Below are 23,154 nucleotides of genomic sequence, written 5' to 3'. Positions count from 1 at the left end.
GCAAGCAAAGTGATGAAGAAGACACACGGGAGTGAGAACCCTTGCTGATTTTATGGTTCCGCCCTTGTTCCAGGAAATAAACTTTTCTTTTTCGTTCTCTTTAGTTCAATTCATGTTCCTTGTAATTACATTTTTTACAATTATTAAATATTTTATTTTCTTTAATCAGGAGTTCAAGTTCTTGTAATTACATTCTTTGCAATTAATAAACATCGGCTTTATTCAAAATCATGCCAATAAAAAGATACATAAAACAGTAAGAAGTCTGATCACAAATGTTGTAGATATCTCAAAGTGTCAGTGTCATGTAGCTCTTTGCTATGAAATTTACATTAGTTGGCGAAGTATAAGACTTATGGAATAATCTCAAAGGGGAAAAATCTAGTCAAGTTCAAAGTTAAGGCAATGGGAAGAGGTGGTGACATATTTTTTTCTTTTCTGTATTTAGCAATTTATAGCCAAATTTGGAAGGAAATATAGTGTTTAGTACGATTCTAATTTCCAATATGAAATTTATGTCTTTCTGGTATTGGTGTCAAGAAATTTCCAAATAAAGTATTTTTTGGGTCTTCAATCATATCGTTATATATATTTAATTAATGGATTTTTACAAAGTTAAAATATAATTTTAATTTTATCAACTTATTAGGATTTGTGTTTGATGTATTATTAGTGTATAAATTTTATAAATTATTGATAAAACAAATGTTGTCATCTCATAAATAAATAAATTTAAAAATTATAAATGCTAAAAAATAAATACTCATAATTTTATATACACATCAATAGTGCATTACAAATTCGAGATTAAAAACAAAATGCCGACATCAATATTATTGTGTCCACTAGAGAACAAAAAGTTTAATGTCATATATATATACTAGTCATTAGTCTACACTAGGAAGCCTAACCTCCATGGGATTGTGTTTCCATTGAAAGCAACTGAGATGAGTAATTTATTTGTTTGCAGAAAGCATTTTATTTCAGCATTGTTGATTGCATAATAAGGTGGAAAACATGTTATTTGAAATTAAGACATGTATAAGCAAGAAGTGGTATCTTGATTTTTCACTTAGACGCTTACAACCAACACTTAAAGGGGAACTAGAACCTAGATAACTACTGACAAGAATCAAATTGAAATTCTGGATCAGTAACAGGACTAAGGTTATCTTGTTATTCCTACTACCTAGATAAATGAAAAGACTATATCATGTGAACTGACTGACTTTTTGAGGAAGCAAAAGCCCTTTGATCAGAGAAGAGAAATGCTTCATACTGGAATCCACTTAACTAGCCAGCCAATTGGCCAGGACAAAGCTGCCAATCCAATACAAGAACCCCATTGCCCCCAGTTCAACCTCTGAGTGGCCACAAACCTATTCAAGAATTCCACCAATACCACTTGAACAAGTATAGTCATGCCAGTGATCCCAAGAAAGAGTCCGTTCTTGTGCAAGCCCTTGAATATATTCTTTTTCTCTAGTTTCCTTGCATTAAACTCATTGAACACTTGGTAGAGGACAAAAGTGTTGGAAAAGAGCGTGTTCTTGACCCTCTCGTCCACATCAAAGATAGATTTTCCCATGAACTGAAGTGCTAGTAGAACTGCAACTTGATACAAGGCTTGAGCGATGAGGTTCCTCCACATGATTTTCGATATAAGGGGCTTCGGTCGACTCACAGGTGGCTTTGTCAAGAGATCATCGGTAGGTCGCTCAGTGGCCAAAGCTAAAGCCCCAAAGGTATCCATTATTAGGTTCACCCACAATAGATGGACTGCAGTCAGTGGGACTTCACCAGAAGATGCTGCTGTAATCGAGTTGATGACTAGGGCTGCTACATTCATTGTGAGCTGAAACTGAATGAATTTCTGAATGTTGTTGTAGACACACCTACCCCACCTTAAAATTGTCACCACAGAGGTGAAGGTTATCATCCAAGATGACTACATCTGAGCTTTCTCTGGCAACTTTGGTTCCTTGGATGGAAAGTCCAATATCTGGTTCCTTCAAAGCTGGTGCATCATTTGTCCCATCCCCAATGACTGCTACAACATGACCATTCTGCTTTAGACACTGTACCATCAGAAGTTTGTCAAATGGTGAGGATCTGGCCATCACACGGACTTTATTGATCTTCTCCATTCTCTCTTCTGGTGAGTAATTCCTGAATTGTACACCTTCAATTACAGCTTCATTCATATCCTCATGAGAATGTAGAATGCCACATTCAATTGCTATATCTTTTGCTGCGAAAACATTGTCTCCAGTTATCATCTTGATGTTTACTCCAGCATCTATGCAAGATTCTACAGCTCGTCTGACACCAGGACGACATGGGTCTTTCAAACCCACCAGCCCTAACAAGGTGAGTCTGCTTTCTCAAAACCTGCTCTTTGTCTTCTGGAATCTTTGTGTGTGCAAATGCTATGCACCTCAAGTTTTTGGCTGCCATATTCTGAATGATTTTCCCGATTTCTGACCTTTCTTCATCATCCATGACTTTAACTGTTCCACTTCTATCATAATATTGTGAACACCTAGCCACTATCATCTCAGCAGCACCCTTCCAGTGTGCGTGTGTAGCACTTTCATTCTTTCTCCTTATCAAAACCCCACTCCTTTTTTTCTCTGAATTGAAGGCTGCTACTTGGATGAGATCATAATCTTGCTTTGGGTTATCTACGTTCATGCCCAAATCTAATACAGCCCATGTATTGCTTTCTCAGTTGGACTACCAGAAATCTCAGGAAGTGATCTAGAATTTGGCTTATAAACAGTACCAGTTGTGTTTAAAGCAATCGCTTGTTGCAGTAACTCATGGACATTAGGTGCTATTTCTGTGGAAATACTATCCTTCATGCATTCTTTTCCTAGCCAAAGCTCAGTAACCTTCATTTCATTTAAAGTAAGGGTACCCGTTTTGTCTGTACAGATTGTTGTGGCTGAACCCATTGTCTCGGAAGCAGAAAGTTGTCTGACCAATGCATGATCAGCCATCATTTGCTTCGTAGAATAAGCCAGAGTCAGAGTTACTGCCAAAGGAAGGCCTTCTGGAATTGCTACCACCACAATGGTAATTGCTGCAGAAATAATGTTCACCACTGAGTTCATTATGCTGTCTAGCTTGGTCTTGCCGTGGATATATTCTTTGTTTCCCTTGTCATCTTTTGTGTATCCAGTGAAGTAACGAATGAGCAAAACTGCAAGAACAAGTATAGCCACTGTCAATCCAATCTTCCCAATATAAGAAGTTAGCATGTTGAGGCGAGCCTGTAGTGGAGTCTCTTCATCTAAATCTCGGTTTATGGAACTCATCATCTCCCCCCATGCCGTATTCACGCCAACAGAAGTGACAAGCATAAAACCAAATCCGTCCATCACCTTTGTACCAGAGAGCATGAAAGGATTGTTGTTTTCCCACTTTAATTAATGGATGTAGATATAATAAGCAGGAGCAAGCTTCTGTCTTTGCATGCTTAATTATTATATAAGATTGTTTATAGTTTACCATATGTAAAAGTAAAATAATTGAAATAATTTATTATGCCACTTGCTTTTGTGAGCCTTGGTTCTGTTTTGCTGTAAATATATTTAGAACTGGAAGTGTAACAAAGACGTTCAAGACGCAAGAAACAAAGAAAACTGAAATTAGATAACCCATCATATATAATCTCTTAGAATTGGAGCAAATTTTCCAGTAAAGGAATTAAAATAGATTACCAAGTGTTCTTTCAGTTGCTCTGGTAGTCAAATGTTGGTGGCAGGGATATTTAGGATGTTCCCTTATGTTATTCTATTATACTGTATGAGATCAGATTCATCCACCTCAATACCTGGCATTGATACTGGTGTTAAACTAGGCATAGTCGATCTATTCCTGTGTTGCGTACAGTTTCTATCTATTTATTATTAGAAAGGAGCTTAGTTGAGAAGTTGGAACTAGGAAGCACTTAGTTATTTGAGGAGGGTGTTAGGATACTTGAGTGATATTGAAACCAAGTACCTGCAGAAGCCTTTAGTTATTTGAGGAGGGTGTTAGGATACTTGAGTGATATTGAAACCAAGTACCTGCAGAAGCCCCAGGATAGTAGTTATTAAATATGCGGTCGCTAGGTATGAGCAAAAGTTATTCGTTATTGATACCAAGTACCTGCAGAAGCCCAAGAATTTCATCCTCAGGTAGAGCTAAAGCCCCAAAGGCATCCATTTTGAAAGCTCCACCCACAATAATTGGGCTGCAGTAAGTGGAAATCCACCACAAAAAGCTGATGCAACAAGATTGATTATCAAGGCTGAAACTGACTGATGAATAGGTCATCTCATGGATTTTGTTTGTTGGGCTTAGTGAAAGAGTCAGCCCTATCCTATGGCAATTGGGCTGGAATACAAATGGAAGCAGTTGCTCTTTTCCACCAATATAAAATAGCGAATTTTCCAGCCCAAGGGCCCATCCTCTACTCTGTTATTCCCCTTTTTTAACTAAATTATTATAAATACATTACTAAATAGGTAATTACTAAATAGTGCTGATTTTTTTAATGCTAAAAGTATCTAAACGTGCTATTTTTTTAAATGAAAATTAATCTAGTATAATATAATATTTTGAGAAAATACATTTTAAACTTCAAAGTTTGAGAATTATATTAACAAAAATATTAGAGATTAAACCCATGCTAAGTACAAGATTCAAGTTCTATTTTTTTGCTTAAAATTGTATATTTTGTGAAAAAAGCATAATATTCAAAAAAATCTTAAATTATTCAAAAAAAATTTTATTCTTTTATTGCATTCAATCATACTTTTATACATTTTATTTTAAATCAAATAAGTACTCATAACTAACAGTTGATTAATTATCATTAGTCAAAATATCATTTGTCATTTTATATTATGTATTGTTAACGTGACCTATTGACTTGTTGTAATGAATGGTGATGTAGAATGTTGATGTGGCATGATCACTTACCCACATAACATTTTTATTTTTTACGTTAACATCACGTGAGTACAAAATGATAAATGATGTTTTAATTAATGATAGTTAATAAAACTAATAATAACTTCTAATCATGTTTTATAAATTTATTTAAATATTTTTAAATAATTTTAGACATTTCTTAAATAAAAGTTTAACATGTCAATACTGTTTTTTAAAATTAAAATATTTTCCCCCTACTTTAAAAAGAAAAAGAAATTATAGCTGCGCTAAAGAAAAAAGCAAAGAACTCATTAGGCCTTCATAAAAAAAGAAAAAGAAAAAGAAAAGGAAAACCTTCATGTAGATAAATTTTTGCAGTGTAATGTTGTTTGCAGAGTCTCGTCAAGGTCTGCCCCAAACCTTCTCTCTCTCTCTCTCTCTCTCTCTGTCTCATGTTGTGATTTTGTTCAGATAATTGGCTTTGGACCCATAAAATGTCATTTGATAAATATACCCATTTCAGCTTGAAATTTGCCAGAAATCATGCTAACGAAAAAGAACATAAGATAGTAAAAGTCTGATCCCAAATATCGTATCTATCCCAAAGTGTCATGCTGCTCTTTGGTATGAAATTTACATTAGTTGGTGAAGTATTAGACTTGTGGAATAATCTCAAAAGAGGAAACATCTAGTCAAGTTCAAAGTCTAGGCCATGGGAAGATGGAAATTAAGAAAGAAGTAGAAGGAGTCTTCAGAAAGTCAAAACAAGTATGAACAAGGATCGAATACTAGGGTCGTGATGGGAAGAAAACGCTAGGATCATTGCATTTATGCTCACCTATTGCCTTTCTTCCTGGAAATTTCATGCCTTCTTTTTCATTCTCTTTAGTTAAGAGTTCTTACATTCCCCGCAATCAATGAATCTTGTCTCAAATTTATTCAAATCATGTTAATTAAAAATTACGTAATATAATAAGAAGTCTGATTACAAATATTATAAATATCCTACAGTATTGTGCAGCTCTTTGTTATGAAATTTACATTAGTTGGTAAACTACAAGACTTATGGAATAATCTCAAAGGGGAAAAATCTAGTCAAGTTCAAAGTTAAGGCAACGGGAAGAGGTGGTGACATATTTTTCCTTTTCTGTCTTTAGCAATTTATAGCCAAATTTGGAAGGAAATATAGTCTTTAGTACGACTCTAATTTCCAATATGAAATTTATGTCCTTTTGGTTTTGGTGTCAAGAAATTTCCAAAGAAAGTATATTTTGGGTCTTCAATCATATCTTTATGTTTAATTAATGGATTTTTGCAAAGTTAAAATATAATTTTAATTTTATCAACTTATTAGGATTTGTGTTCGATGTATTATTAGTGTATAGATTTTATAAATTATTGATAAAACAAATGTTGTCATCTCGTAAATAAATAAATTTAAAAATTGAAAATGTTAAAAAATAAATGCTCATAATTTTAAATATACATTAATAGTGCATTACAAATTCGAGATTGAAAACATAACGCCGATATCAATATTGTTGTGTCCACTAGAGAACAAAAAGTTTAATTTTATATATACTAGTCATTAGTCCACATTGGGAAGCCTAACCTCCATGGGATTGTGTTTCCATTGAAAGCTAATGAGATGAGTAATTTATTTGTATGCAGAAAGCATTTTATTTCAGCATGGTTGATTGCATAATAAGGTGGAAAACATGTTATTTGAAATTAAGACATGTATAAGCAAAAAGTGGTATCTTGATTTTTCACTTAGACGTTTACAACCAACACTTAAAGGGGAACTAGAACCTAGATAACTACTGACAAGAATCAAATTGAAATTCTGGATCAATAACAGGACTAAGGTTTTCTTGTTATTCCTACTACCTAAATAAATGAAAAGCTGACTGACTTTTTGAGGAGGCAAAAGCCCTTTGATCAGAGAAGAGAAATGCTTCATACTGGAATCCACTTAACTAGCCAGCCAATTGGCCAGGACAAAGCTGCCAATCCAATACAAAAACCCCATTGCCCCCAGTTCAACCTCTGAGTGTCCGCAAACCTATTCAAGAATTCCACCAATACCACTTGAACAAGTATAGTCATCACAGTGATCCCAAGAAAGAGTCCGTTCTTGTGCAAGCCCTTGAATATATTCTTTTTCTCTATTGTCCTTGCATTAAACTCATTGAACACTTGGCAGAGGACAAAAGTGTTCAAAAAGAGCGTGTTCTTGACCCTCTCGTCCACATCAAAGATAGATTTTCCCTTGAACTGAAGTGCCAGTAGAACTGCAACTTGATACAAGGCTTGAGCGATGAGGTTCCTCACATGATTTTCGATATCAGGGGCTTGGATCGACTCACAGGTGGCTTTGTCATGAGATCATTGGCAGGTCGCTCAATGGCCAAAGCTAAAGCCCCGAAGGTATCCATTATTAGGTTCACCCACAATAGATGGACTGCAGTCAGTGGGACTTCACCAGAAGATATTGCTGCAATCGAGTTCATGACTAGGGCTGCTACATTCACTGTGAGCTGAAACTGAATGAATTTCTGATTGTTGTTGTAGACACACCTACCCCACCTCAAAACTGTCACCACAGAGGTGAAGTTGTCATCCAAGATGACTACATCTGAGCTTTCTTTGGCAACTTCGGTTCCTTGGATTCCCATGGAAAGTCCAATATCTGCTTCCGTCAAAGCTGGTGCATCATTTGCCCCATCCCCAGTGACTGCTACAACATGGCCATTCTGCTTTAGACACTGTACCATCAGAAGTTTGTCAAATGGTGAGGATCTGGCCATCACACGGACTTTATTGATCTTCTCCTTTCTCTCTTCTGGTGAGTAATTCCTGAATTGTACACCTTCAATTACAGCTTCATTCATATCCTCATGAGGATTTAGAATGCCGCATTCAATTGCTATAGCTTTTGCTGTGAAAACGTTGTCTCCAGTTATCATCTTGATGTTTACTCCAGCATCTATGCAAGATTCTACAGCTCTTCTGACACCAGGACGACATGGGTCTTTCAAACCCGCCAGCCCTAACAGGGTGAGTCTGCTTTCTCCCAAAACCTGCTCTTTGTCTTCTGGAATCCTTTTGTGTGCAAATGCTATGCACCTCAAGCTTTTAAATGCCATATTCTGAATCATTTTTCCGATCTCTGACCTTTCTTCATCATTTATAACTTTGACTGTTCCACTTCTATCATAATATTGTGAGCACATGGCCACTATCATCTCAGCAGCACCCTTCCAGTGTGTGTGTGTAGCACTCTCATTCTTTCTCCTTATCAAAACTCCACTCCTCTTTTTCTCTGAATTGAAGGCTGCTACTTGGATGAGATCATAATCTTGCTTTAAGTTATCTACGCTCATGCCCAAATCTAATACAGCCCATGAGAGTATTGCTTTCTCAGTTGGACTACCAGAAATCTCAGGAAGTGATCTAGAATTTGGCTTACAAACAGTACCAGTTGTGTTTAAAGCAATAGCTTGTTGTAGTAACTCATGGACATTAGGTGCTATTTCTGTGGAAATACTATCCTTCATGCATTCGTTTCCTAACCAAAACTCAGTAACTTTCATCTCATTTATAGTAAGCGTACCCGTTTTGTCTGTGCAGATTGTTGTGGCTGAGCCCATTGTCTCGCAAGCAGAAGGTTTTCTGACCAATGCATGATCAGCCATCATTTGCTTCATAGAATAAGCCAGAGTCAGAGTTACTGCACGTGGCCAACCATCAGGAATTGCTACTGCCACAATGGTAACGGCTGCAGAAATAATATCCACCACAATGTTCATCATGCCGTCTAGCTTGGTCTTGCCCTGAAAATATTCTTTGTTTCCCTTGTCATCTTTTGTATTTCCAGTGAAGTAACGAATGAGCAAAACTGCATGAACAAGTATAGCCACTGCCAATACAATCTTCCGGATATAAGAAGTCAGCTTGTTCAGGCGAGCCTGTAGTAGAGTCTCTTCATATAAGTCGCGATTTACGGAACTTATTATCTCCCTACATGCCGTATTCATGCCAACAGAAGTGACAAGCATAGAACCAAACCCCTCCGACACCTTTGTACCAGAAAGCACGAAAGGATTGTTGCTGCCATTGATCTCAACGTGGTCACTTTCCCCTGTCATGCTGGATTCATCTACCTTCAAAGGGTGTCCATCCAAGAACAATCCATCCGCCGGAATTTGATCACCAGTTTTCAAGAACACAACATCGCCCACGACAACTTCAGAGACTGATATAAATTGGCGGTGTCCATCTCTCACTACTTCCACCCTTTTATCACTACTCTCCTTTAAATGTTTCTCGAATTGTCTGTTTTGCATAAAATTACTGACGGTAGATACGATAACAACTGGGAAGACGGTAAAGATAATACTTCCACCATCATACCACCCCTCTTCTATGCCATGCTGCTTAATGCCAAAGCCCAGAGAGAGTATAGCACAAACGGAGCGTATGATAACGTTGGTATCCTTAAAAGCTTCAAAAATAAAGCTAAGAAAGCTTCTGATAGGTGGTTTCTGATACCTGTTGGCACCGAAGACATCGACCCTGTGTGCAAGATCAGCCTCATTGCCACTGATGCCATCCTTCTCATCAGTTTCAAGACTTGCAGCAATCTGTTTCACTCCTCCAAGTTTGCGTAGGTTATCAAGGTTCTTCTCTCGTATCATCTCAGTGAGTGTTTTTTGATTAACACAGAGAGAAGGTAGGTGAACATCACTTGAGTTGCTGTCACAGATATCAATGGCAATATAGGTTAGAGTACGCAAGATCTGCTTCTCCTTGATAACTTTCTTGTACAAAGAAACAAGAATCCGGGTAGAATATATGGCTGCAAAAACCGAACGCCACCTTCGCAGCTGATGTTTTGCCACTGGGGTATCATCTGCATCAGGCACGGCTGGTTTGCCAGGTTTACGACATCTCAAAGACATGTTAAACAATAGGGAATGAAGGAGTAAAATTTTTTCAGAAGGACGAAAACTTCTTCAGGGTTCAGAAGGAAAAACAAGATGGAAATTAAGAAAGAAGTATCAAGAAGTCAAAAAGAGTATGACTAAAGGCCAGAATACTATGGTTGCGATGGGAAGGGAAACCAGGATCATTGCATTTATACTCGCCTATCGCCTTTCTTCCTGGAAATTTCATGCCTTTCTTTCACTGTAGCTATCCATGAACTACCGTAGACCAAATTAACTTTGGGTTGAAGAGTTAACTTTTGTTTTGCCTTTTTTCATTTCCCTCCCGAATTCCTTTCCCATGATCGGTGAAGGAAGAAAATTCTATATAGTTTCCATCTGACATATCTGATATTGAGAGGAACAAGATAAAATGCACGCAATAAACTTTTCCAGGGCATGCCAACGGGCTGAAAGGTCATACACTTTGAAGAAGATACGGGGGGGGGGTTGACCCTTGTTCCGGATATAAACCTTTCTCTTTAGTCAAGAGTTCATATTCCCTGCAATTACATTTCCTATACTTACAAACGTGCGAGCAATCTTCCAACAGATTTTTGACCGGTTGAAAACGAAGTTTGGGTTAAAAAAAATCCTTATTGGTTGAAAGTGGTGTAAATTTTTAATATTCTAGCCCACATAGGGGTGGCTTTGTCATAAGAGTTTCCTTATCGGGTAAAGCTAAAGCCCCAAAGGCATCCATTTTTAAAGCTCCACCCACAATAGTAACTGGAAATATACCAGGAAAAGCAGATGCAACATAATTTGTTATTAAGGCTGAAGCGTTGGCAGTGAGCTGAAACTGAATGATGAATAGGTCATCTCATGGATTTTGTTTGTTGGGCTTAGTGTGAGAGTCAGCCCTATCCTATGCCAATTGGGCTAGAATACAATTAAAAGTATTTGCTCTTTTCCACATATATAAAATAGCCAATGTTCCAGCCCAACAGGTCCATCCTCTATTCTTTTTTTTTTTCTATTTTTTTGAATTAAATTATTATAAATATATTACTAAATAGGTAACTAGTAAATAGTACTGATTTTTTTAATACTTAAAATGTTTAAAAACTGTTAATTTTTTAATAATATTATTTTTCATAATAAAAATAAGATAAAATATTAATATAAAATTATAACATAATCATATAATATTTTAACATTTACACTAATATCACATTAATATCATAAATAATAATAATTAATTAATTATTAATTATAAAATTTATTTTATGTAAGATAAAATATAAAAAATTGATAAAAATAATAATATAAAAATTTATTTAAAATTTTTAAATAGTTTTATTTCTCGACTAAGAGTTTCTTACGTCAATACTGTTTCTTAAAAATTAAAATATATTTTCCTCACCTATTTTTTTAAAAAGAAATTATTGCTGCTCAAAAGAAAAAGCAAAGAACTCCTTTGGCCTTTATCAGAAGAAGAAAAAAAAAACCAAAAAAAGGACAACCTTCATGGAGATAATTATTTGCAGTACAATGTTTACAGAGTCTCGTCAAGGTCAGCCCCAAACCCTCTCTCTCTCTCTCTCTCTGTCTTTTCGTTGCTTTCTTCTTGTGATTTTGTTTACATGTATGGCTTTGGACCCCATATGTTTATGGAAAATGTCCTTCCATTAACTACCCATTTCAGCTTTTGCATCTTAGGCTCTGTTTTTTTGTTAGCTGTTTTTCCATTGAATTTGATGTTTGTTACTGACCCACTTTAAGTTTTCTTGATAAAGATGCCTCCTTTGCCTAATGGGATGGCTTTTATTTTATTATTAAAATAGTAATCTTAATGGTAGAAATTGTTTTTTTCCCACTTTAATTAATGGATGTAGATATGATAAGCTGGAGCAAGCTTCTGTCTTTGCATGCTTAATTATTATATCAGATTGTTTATAATTTACTATATGCAAAAGTAAAATAATTGAAATAATTTATTATGCCACTTGCTTTTGTGAGCCTTGGTTCTGTTTTGCTGTAAATATATTTAGAACTGGAAGTGTAACGAAGACGTTCAAGAAGCAAGAAACAAAGAAAACTGAAATTAGATAACCCATCATATAGAAGCTCTTAGGATTGGAGCAAATTTTCCAGTAAAGGAATTAAAATAGATTACCAAGTGTTCTTTCCGTTGCTCTGGTAGTCAAATGTTGGTGGCAGGGATATTTAGGATGTTCCCTTATGTTATTCTATTATCCTGTATGAGATCAGATTCATCCACCTCAATGCCTGGCATTGATACTGGTGTTAAACTAGGCATAGTTGATCTATTCCTGTGTTGCGTACAATTTCTATCTATTTATTATTAGAAAGGAGCTTAGTTGAGAAGTTGGAACTAGGAAGCACTTAGTTATTTGAGGAGGGTGTTAGGATACTTGAGTGATATTGAAACCAAGTAACTGCAGAAGGCCCAGGATATTAGTTATTATATATGCGGTCGCTAGGTATGAGCAAAAGTTTAGAATTTTTCAATATTGGAGGAAGCAACCATGTGACGACAAATTCACCGTCTTTTGCGTGAGTAATGGGTCCCGAATATGTTTTTCTATCAACAACCTAGGACACCAATGATTGCTTTTCCACTTAATAAACAGCCTGTCACTTTCAAGTGATAGGTTTTGTACGAGGTTCATACCTTGTGCTCATAGAATTTTTAGTTTCTTTTTTTTTTTTTTTGTGTAAATTGCCACATACTTGTATTGCATCTGTTGCATCAAGAATATTTTGAAGGTCATGCTATGCTGCTGAACAAACAATAGAAAGGTTGACTGTAATTATAATGAGGTCATTGCAACTTAGGAGTGAAGTTCACTATATTGCTGCTGAGACAGCTGGAGTTTATACGAGGATGATGGTGTAAAGCTTCTTATAGCACCACTTTGTGCATCATGCATTCTCTCCCTTTTTTCCCTCAAAAATTTAAAATTGAGGGAATTTGATGATAATTACATCTTTTAAACATGTGATCGGTTCCTTGCTGTCCCAGTCTGTATAACTTGGCACGGAGGAATAGGTTTTTATTTATTTATTAATTTATTGATTCATGTTGGTTGCCTAAAGGACAATTGGTGAGATGGTTTTAGTTCTACATAGATTTGCATTAGTAAGCTGGCAACAGAGAGAGAGGAATTCGAGTATGGGGTATGGACAACTCACTTTGCAAAGAAGGCACTAAAAAGTGCTTGCCACTAAACCTAGTCTTTGAAGAGATCATTTAGCTTTGTTATTGCTACTTTGCAGTCAAAAGAGACTAAATCAATGATTTACTCCATGGTTAATGTAATAGGTGCCTTCCTCATTGTCTCACACAAACCAAAGATGATCAAACTGCTAATCAACTAAAGGGATGCTCTTTTCTTGAAGCTAGCAAATTCTAAATAGAACGCTAAAACGCTAATTAAATTTTCTTATATACCTTGTAGAGGTAAGCCTTTTATGGTGGAATATTTGGATTGTTTGAAATTTTGTGTTTGTGTACCTTTCATCATAAGATAGATTTATAAAGATTATTGTTCTTAAAGGAGCATGGACTACAAGATAAGCCTCACCTCATTATTGTGCCCACTAGAGAGAGCAAAAAGTTTTATGTCATATCTACTAGCATTTAATCTACACTAGGAAGCCTAACTAGCATGCAGTTGTGTTCACCATTAAAAGCTTAATGAGATATGTAATTTATTTGTATGCAGAGATTGTTTTATTTCAGTATGGTTGACTGCATGATAAGGTGGAAAACATGTTATTTGAAATTAAGACATGTATAAGCAAGAAATGGTATCTTGATTCCTCACTTAGAAGCTTACAATCGACACTTAAAATGGAACTAGAACCTAGATAACTATTGACAAGAATAAAATTGGAATCCTGGAACTGTAAAAGAAATAGCACTAAGGTTATCTTGTTATTCCTATTACCTAGATAAGAGAAGACTATCTCATGTGAGTGACTGACTTTTTGGGGATGCAAAAGCTCTTTGATCAGAGAATAGAAATGCTTCATACTGGAATCCACTTAACTAGCCAGCCAATTGGCCAGGATAAAGCTGCTAATCCAATACAAGAACCCCATTGCCCCCAGTTCAGCCTCTGAGTGTTAGCAAACCTCTTCAAGAATTCCACCATTACCACTTGAAGAATTATAGTTATGCCAATAATCCCAAGAAAGAGTTTGTTCTTGTGCAATCCCTTGAATATATTCTTTTTCTCTAGTTTCCTTGCATTAAACTCATTGAACACTTGGCAGAAGACAAAAGTGTTGAAAATGAGCGTGTTCTTGACCCTCTCATCCACACCGAAGACAGATTTTCCCCTGAACTGAAGGGTTAGTAGAACTGCAACTTGATACAAGGCTTGAGCGATGAGGTTCCGCCACATTATATTCGATATAAGGGGCTTGGATCGACCGACAGGTGGTTTTGTCATTAGATCATCTGTAGGTCGCTCAGTGGCCAAAGCTAAAGCCCCAAAAGTGTCCATTATTAGGTTCACCCACAACAGCTGGACTGCAGTCAGTGGGACTTCACCAGAAGATATTGCTCCAATAAAGTTGATGACTAGGGCAGCTACATTCGCTGTGAGCTGAAACTGAATAAATTTCTGAATGTTGTTGTAGACACACCTACCCCACCTTAAAACTGTCATCACAGAGGTGAAGTTATCATCCAAGATGACTATATCTGAGCTTTCTTTGGCAACTTCAGTTCCTTGGATTCCCATGGAAAGTCCAATGTCTGCTTCCTTCAAAGCTGGTGCATCATTTGTCCCATCCCCAGTGACTGCTACAACATGACCTTTCTGCTTTAGACACTGTATCATCAGAAGTTTGTCAAATGGTGAGGATCTGGCCATCACACGGACTTTATTGATCTTCTCCATTCTCTCTTCTGGTGAGTAATTCCTGAACTCTATACCTTCAATTACAGCTTCATTCACGTCCTCGTGAGGTTGTAGAATGCCACATTCAATTGCTATAGCTTTTGCTGTGAAAACATTGTCTCCTGTGATCATCTTGATGTTTACTCCAGAATCTATGCAAGATTCTACAGCTCTTCTGACACCAGGACGACATGGGTCTTTCAAACCCACCAGCCCTACTAAGGTAAGTCTGCTTTCTCCCAAAACCTGCTCATTGTCTTCTGGAATCTTTGTGTGTGCAAATGCTATGCACCTCAAGCTTTTGGCTGCCATATTCTGAATGATTTTCCCGATTTCTGCCCTTTCTTCATCATCCATGACTTTAACCATTCCACCTCTATCATAATATTGTGAGCACATGGCCACTATCATCTCAGCAGCACCCTTCCAGTGTGTGTGTGTAGCACTCTCATTCTTTCTCCTTATCAAAACTCCACTCCTCTTTTTCGCTGAATTGAAGGCTGCTACTTGGATGAGATCATAATCTTGCTTTGGGTTATCTACGTTCATGCCCAAATCTAATACAGCCCACGAGAGTATTGCTTTCTCAGTTGGACTACCAGAAATCTCAGGAAATGATCTAGAATTTGGCTTATAAACAGTACCAGTTGTGTTTAAAGCAATCGCTTGTTGCAGTAACTCATGGACATTAGGTGCTATTTCTGTGGACATACTATCCTTCATGCATTCGTTTCCTAGCCAAAACTCAGTAACCTTCATTTCATTTAAAGTAAGGGTACCTGTTTTGTCTGTGCAGATTGTTGTGGCTGAGCCCATTGTCTCACAAGCAGAAAGCTTTCTGACCATTGCATGATCAGCCATCATTTGCTTCATAGAATAAGCCAGAGTCAGAGTTACCGCCAAAGGAAGGCCTTCTGGAATTGCTACCACCACAATGGTAATTGCTGCAGAAATAATGTTCACCACTGAGTTCATCGTGCTGTCTAGCTTGGTCTTGCCCCGGATATATTCTTTGTTTCCCTTGTCATCTTTTGTGTTTCCAGTGAAGTAACGGATGAGCAAAACTGCAAGAACAAGTATAGCCACTGTCAATCCAATCTTCCCAATATAAGAAGTTAGCTTGTTGAGGCGAGCCTGTAGTGGAGTCTCTTCATCTAAGTCGTGGTTTATGGAACTCATCATCTTCCCCCATGCCGTATTCATGCCAACAGAAGTGACAAGCATAAAACCAAACCCGTCGGTCACCTTTGTACCAGAGAGCATGAAAGGATTGTTGTTGCCATTGATCTCAACGTGGTCACTTTCCCCTGTCATGCTAGATTCATCTAGCTTCAAAGAGTGTCCATCCAAGAACAATCCATCTGCCGGAATTTGATCACCAATTTTCAAGCACACAACATCACCCACGACAACTTCAAAGACTGATATAAATTGGCGGCGTCCATCTCTTACTACGTCCACTCTTATATCACTACTCTCAGTTGAAAGTTTTTCGAATTGTCTGTTTTGCTTAAAGTTACTGACAGCAGATATGACAACAACTAGAAAGACAGCGAAGATAATACTCCCACCATCATGCCATCCGTCCTCTACGCCATGCTGCTTAATGCCAAAGCCCAGAGAGAGTATTGCACAAACCAGGAGTATGATAATGGTGGTATCCTTAAAAGCTTCAAAAATAAAGCTAAGAAGGCTTTTGATAGGTGGTTTCTGATACCTGTTGGCACCGAAGACATCCATCCTGTGTGTAAGATCAGTCTCATTGCCACTGATGCCATCCTTCTCATCAGTTTCAAGACTTACAGCAATCTTTTTCACTCCTCCAAGTTTACGTAGGTTCTCAAGGTTCTTCTCTCTTACCATCTCAGTGAGTGTTTTTTGATCAACCCAGAGAGAAGGTAGGTGATGATCACTTGAGTCATGTTCTTGGATATCAATGGCAATATAGGATAGAGTACGCAAGATCTGCTTATCGTTAATAACTTTCTTGTACAAGGAAACAAGAATCCTGGCAGAATATATGGCTGCAAAAACCGTTCGCCACCTTCGCTGCTGACGTTTTGCCACTGGGGTGTCATCTGCATCAGGCATGGCTGGTTCACCAGGTTTACGACATCTCAAAGACATGTTAAACGATAGGGAATGAAGGAGTAAAATTTTTTCAGAAGGACGAAAGCTTCTTCAGGGTTCAGAAGGACAAACAAGATGGAAATTAAGAAAGAAGTGCGAGGAGTCTTCAGGAAGTCAAAAAGAGTATGACCAAAGGCTAGAATACTAGGGTTGTGATGGGAAGGAAAACTAGGATCATTGCGTTTATACTCACCTATCGCCTTTCTTCCTGGAAATTTCATGCCTTCCTTCATTGTAGCTTCCCATTAACTGCCGTAGACCAAATTAACTTTGGGTTGAAGAGTTAATTTTTGTTTTGCCTTTTTTATTTCCCTACCGATTTCCTTGCCCATTATGGGTGAAGGAAGAAAGTTCTATGTAGTTTCCATCTGACATATCTGATACTGAGAGGAACAAGATATGATGCACGCAATAAACTCTTCCAGGGCATGCCAACGGGCTGAGAGGTCATACACTTTGAAGAAGAAACACGGGGGGGGTGAACCTTGCTGGTTTTATGCTTCCACCCTTGTTCCTGGAAATAAACTTTTCTTTTTCATTCTCTTTAGTCAAGAGTTCACATTCTCTGTAATTACATTTCCCGTAATCAATAAATGTTGTTTCAAATTTATTCAAATTATGTTAATTAAAAATTACATAATATAATAAAAAATCTGATCACAAATATTGTAGAGATCTCAAATTGTCGTGCAGCTCTTTACCATGAAATTTACATTAGTTGGTGAAGTATGACTTTGTGGAATTATCTCAAAAGAGGGAAAATCTCGTGAAGTTCAAGTCAAGGCTATGGGGAGAGGTGGTGACATATTTGTCCTTTACTGTATCTAGCAATTTATAGCCAAATTTGGAAGGAAATATAGTCTTTAGTGAGACTGTAATTTCCAAAATTGGCTTTATGTCTTTTAGGTTTTGGTGTCGAGAAATTTCAGAAGAAAGTATTTTTTGGGTCCTTAATCATATCCTTGTATTTAATTAATTGATTTATACAAGGTTAAAATATACTTAGTTTTATTTTGTTAGTCCATTAGGGTTTGTATTTAATATATTGTTAGTATGCAGCTTTTATATATTATTAATAAATCAAATGTTGTCATCTTCTTAATAAATAAATATAAAAGTTGAAAATTCAAAAAAATAAATATTCATAATTTTAATAATATTTTAAAAGATTTTCAAAGTTTTATTTTTACACATTTATAAAATGATATTTTATATTTAAATGATAGTATATAAATATTATACACTAATAATGCATTAAAAATTTGAGATTAAAAACATAGTACGGATATCAGTATTAATTCATTCAAAAAAATTATAAATTATAGCTTCGTAATTAATATAGATACGATCGATTTTATAATTGAAAAAAAAAAGAAAAGAATATATATTTAGACAATTCAGTTTTCCAATCAATTCCTTTTAAATGTTGTTGTAGACATTTTGTCCCTTTACTATCACGGAAAACAGAATTTCTTAAGATTTTTTTAAAAAACGATTTAGATTTTATATTGTTTTTAATTTAAATATTAAAAAAATTATATAAATTATCTAATTAGAGTTATCTTACAATATTATTAATTAGTTAAAGAAAATATTTATAATTATCTTAACATAAAAAAAATTTAATTTTACGCACATTCAAATTTGTTTATGTATTTAGAAATTTGAGCATGCTTAACGTGTACGAACCAGCAGGTGACAATGTCGAATAAATTTCTATGAAGTGACACCTTATTTGGAAAATGGAGAAGACTTACCTTCTGATTGAGACTGACTTTCCATCCCATACCTTATGTTTTCCAAAGGATTGACTAGCATGCAAAGCAAATCCGAAATTTCTTTGCATTTTTTCTTCTTTGATTATATCCTTCATCAGAATGCTACCCATTGTCTAATTTTGTGCGAAAAAATGACTCAAGAAATTCTTGGAGTGAGATTTATTCTAATTTAAGTTTTTGATAATTATGTGGTTTAAGTTTGAAAACATATTAACCAGCATTGTTCGAAACTTGATCATTAAAAATTGAAATATACTTTTCGTGTCTTCGCAATTTTTTTTATTTTTTAATTTTTTTAATCAAATAATAGTAAGTTTTAACGTAAGTATAAACAGATATTACGTGTCAAACTTTAGTCAAATTTCGTGTGGTTGCAACTTCGACAACTTTTGGCATTGGTTTGACACCTTGTATGACTTAAACCCACATGTTATGACCCACGTACTTACTTATAAAAGAAAAAAAATACTTTTTAAAAAATTGGCTTAATTTCACATTGATTTAAAACTTAAAAAGGAGCACTCAACCTTTGAAGTCATGTCTAACAGTGCTTTTTTTTTTTTTTTTTGCTTTTTGCAGTAGGTATTAGTCTTTACACAGCAATTTGATATTGAATACAGTCATGCTAACAAAAGCATATCACAGTAACTAAACATTAAGTAGCAAGGTCCTATTGCTCTTTGGACGTTTGCCCCATTGCTTTATGAAAAAACAACTTGATGATTAAGGTTTAAACACACCACGTCGTTGCTTTTTTAGGCATAACTCTTTGTAATTGATTTGGAATTTAGATGGAAATTGATACCCCTTTTAAATGTTTTGATTAGACTAAAAGGGAACTATGTACTATATCTATCTCTTAATGCATATTTAGGACATTTCATTCGTGATTACAATTTCCAATATCAACTTTATGTTGTTTCCACTTCATAAAAGAAAGGCCACTGAGAGGTCTTAGCTAAGAAGGCCTGCTACATTATGATATGTTTTCTCTCTCTCTATATATATATATATAAGACCACAATTTTGGTCAATGTTAAGAGTTGGAAAGCTATTTCTAGTCCAGCAGTAGTGGCTTCTACGCGTATAAGACTGGAAAACTGTTTGCAATTTTTTTTTTTAAGGAAAAGCTTTTTACATAAATGAATATTTTCTATAAACACGTTACACGATACAATATAACATGAAGAGCATTTTCACATGATATACTAATTTTAGTCAATTCATGTTGCAATTATTTTTAGTTAATATCTTGATCGCGATTGTTTTGAGTTCTGTTTAATTTTTTAATGAGATGATATATGTAAACATAACGGCGGATTCAAAATTTTGTATGAGATGTGACTAAAAAGTAATCATACAAGATTATGAATCAAGTCACGGATTGGGGCAATGATTCGATTCGGACTAAAAAATTAATTATTCTTTAGGTAGTTAAGCAATGCATCTTATCCTCTATAGGACCCTAACATATTATATTTAATAATGCAAAATATTCTAGTAAAGTTATGTCAAGTGCTCATACTTAGGTTAATCCAAGAAAATACATGCTAAAGCCAAATCCTTCAAATTGTGATCAATAATGAACAATGTGTTATTAATATTTTTGTAAATATCCATTTATGTTATTTATATTTAGATTTAGATATAAATTAGATTGATCAACATTAGAATTTAATCCATCTAATCTCTTAGTATTATCTTCATCCTGTAAATTCTATTGAGATAATGGGTTATTTACCTATAAATAGGCCTCTCATTTCATTTGTAAATACATACTTCAATAACATCTTCTTCCTCCTTCTAAATATTTTCTTTCTTCTCTTTCTTTAGTTGTTCTTTTAAATTTATTTTCATAACACGTTATCAGTATGATTCTCTAATTTCTTGAAATTAAACATATGCTTCCATATCTTCGAGGAACAATGGACATGGGCTTATATTATTTAAATGTATCAAAATCAAATTTAATTGATTATACAAATGCAGAATATTCATCTGATCCACACAAGACTCGGTCTCAGATAGATTTCTTATTCATATGTGGAGGTATGACTATTTCATAATATTTTATAAAATAAATTATAGTTGTTACTTCTTCTAACCATGTAGAAATTTTAACAATTCATGAGACAAGTCATGAATGTGTCTGGTTAAGATTTGTAACTTAACATATTTGAAAAACGTATGGATTGTCAACCAAAAAAGAAATTTCAACATCGTTATATGAGAAAAACCTTACTTGCATAGTACAATTAAAGAAAGGATACGTTAAAGGTAATAAAACAAAACATATTTCATCAAAATTCTTCTTCACTCATGATTTCTAAAAAAAATGTGATATTAGTATTTAACAAATTCAGTCAAGTAACCATCCAGTAGATTTGTTCACAAAGCCCTTTAACATTTGAGAAATTGATATAAAAGATCAAAATACGTCGTTTTATAGATTTCTATAATACAATAATTAGGAATATAAAATACGCACTGTATTTTTTTCTTTCATCAAGGTTTCTTTCACTAGATTTTTCTTGATAAGGTTTTTAATGAGGTAGTACTTTAAAAACATATTTTTGAAAAGAATTATATACTTTTTTTCCTTCACTTGAATTTTTTTCCATGAGGTTTTTTCTTTTTTCTTTATAAGGTTTTAACGAGACATATTCTTAATACAATGAACATTTAAAGGGGAGTGTTATAAATATTTTTGTGAATATCCATTTACGTTATTTATATTTAGATTTGGATGTAAATTAAATTGGATCAACATTAGGATTTAATCCATCTAATCCTTTAGTATTATTTTCATCTTATAAATTCTATCAACATAATAAGTTATTTGTCTATAAATAAGCCCCTCACTTCATTTCTAAATACACATTTCAATAACACCTTTTTTTTTCCCTCTAAATACTTTCTTTTTTCTTTTTCTTTAATTGTTCTTTCAAGTTATCTTTATTTATTTTTTTAAGTTACATTTTCATAACACAATGCATATTAATAGTTGAAGAAACTCATAGAATCTAACTTCAAGATTATAGTGTGACCTTTTGTTCAGTCATTTTTAGATAAATTAAAAATACATAACAATAATTAAACTACAATATCTTTTATAAATTCAAATATAAAATAAAAATAATTAAAAAATTTGGGCATACATAACAATAATTGAACTACAATATCTTTTATAAATTTAAATATAAAAAATAATTAAAAAATTTGGGCTTAGAAGGAATTGAACCCAAGCCTTTAATTGAATGACAATATCTTTTATAAATTCAAATCAAAAAGAAAAATAATTAAAAATTTTGGACATGCATAACAATAATTGAACTACAATATCTTTTATAAATTCAAATCAAAAAGAAAAATAATTAAAAAATTTGGACATGCATAACAATAATTGAACTACAATATCTTTTATAAATTCAAATCAAAAAGAAAAATAATTAAAAAATTTGGACATGCATAACAATAATTGAACTACAATATCTTTTATAAATTCAAATATAAAAGAAAAATAATTAAAAAATTTGGGCATACATAACAATGATTGAACTACAATATCTTTTATAAATTCAAATATAAAAAAATAATTAAAAAATTTGGACATACATAAGAATAATTGAACTACAATATTTTTTATAGATTCAAATATAAAAGAAAAATAGTTAAAAAATTTCGATTTAAAAGGGATTGAACTCAAGCCTTTAATTGAACTATAATATCGTTTATAAATTCAAATATAAAAGAAAAGTAATTAAAATATCTGGACTCAGAAGGAATTGAACCCAGGTTTTTAAAATTTGATTTAAATAACTTACCACAATTCCAAATTAATTAATCAAATTTATTTAGGGTGGCAAGGTTATATATTTTAAATTTTATACATATAAAAATAAAAAAATTAAAAATTGGGGGGTGACGACTGTCACCCCTCTCCCTCTGTCCTTGCTTAAATAAAACGTTATGATGATATACAGTTGGATAAACCTAAGTTTCAATTTTTAATTGTTTCATTGATATTGCTTATTGAGTAGTAATTGATTTGATTTGAATTTTGATACTACTCCTTAATCCTTGCTGATATTTGTTGAAATGTCATGCCTTTTTGCTCTTAAATTGGATAATCGCAACCAATTGCCTGAGATTATATTAACAGAATAAACTTTAGATCAAAGAAACAATTCTTTAGGACCTACCCTTTTGCAGATTTTCTTGTTACTATTCATTTTGGATTATTTGGGACAATTTTATTAGGTAATTAAGGCAGAAATTGGAGAAAAACTGACCATATATTTTCATCATTGCAGGCTGTTATAAGCTGTGTATGTCAAGGATTAAAAGCAATTCTTCCTTGGTTCTCAAGTTGGGGTCTTTTTTGTTTTTGGTCTTTCTTGGTTTTTTGTCGAGGTTGATCAGTGTGTAAATGTGTTAGGTGTCTTGATTGTGCAGATT

General features: G+C 34.3%; 3 pseudogenes; all 3 read right to left on the bottom strand.

Moving 5' to 3' along the window:
- Window positions 1-1,273: 1,273 nt before the first annotated feature.
- Window positions 1,274-4,212, bottom strand: LOC18507201 (calcium-transporting ATPase 12, plasma membrane-type pseudogene; annotated as a pseudogene).
- Window positions 4,213-6,882: 2,670 nt separating this feature from the next.
- Window positions 6,883-9,887, bottom strand: LOC18600209 (calcium-transporting ATPase 12, plasma membrane-type pseudogene; annotated as a pseudogene).
- A 3,755-nt stretch (window positions 9,888-13,642) lies between these two features.
- LOC18600208 (calcium-transporting ATPase 12, plasma membrane-type pseudogene) lies at window positions 13,643-16,973 on the bottom strand (annotated as a pseudogene).
- Window positions 16,974-23,154: the final 6,181 nt, after the last annotated feature.

The sequence above is a fragment of the Theobroma cacao genome, chromosome 5, assembly GCF_053813885.1.
Source record: "Theobroma cacao isolate CCN51 chromosome 5, ASM5381388v1, whole genome shotgun sequence".
Classification (NCBI taxonomy): domain Eukaryota; kingdom Viridiplantae; phylum Streptophyta; class Magnoliopsida; order Malvales; family Malvaceae; genus Theobroma; species Theobroma cacao.
Note: the sequence above shows the minus strand (reverse complement) of the source record. Positions and strands in the feature narration are given on the sequence as shown.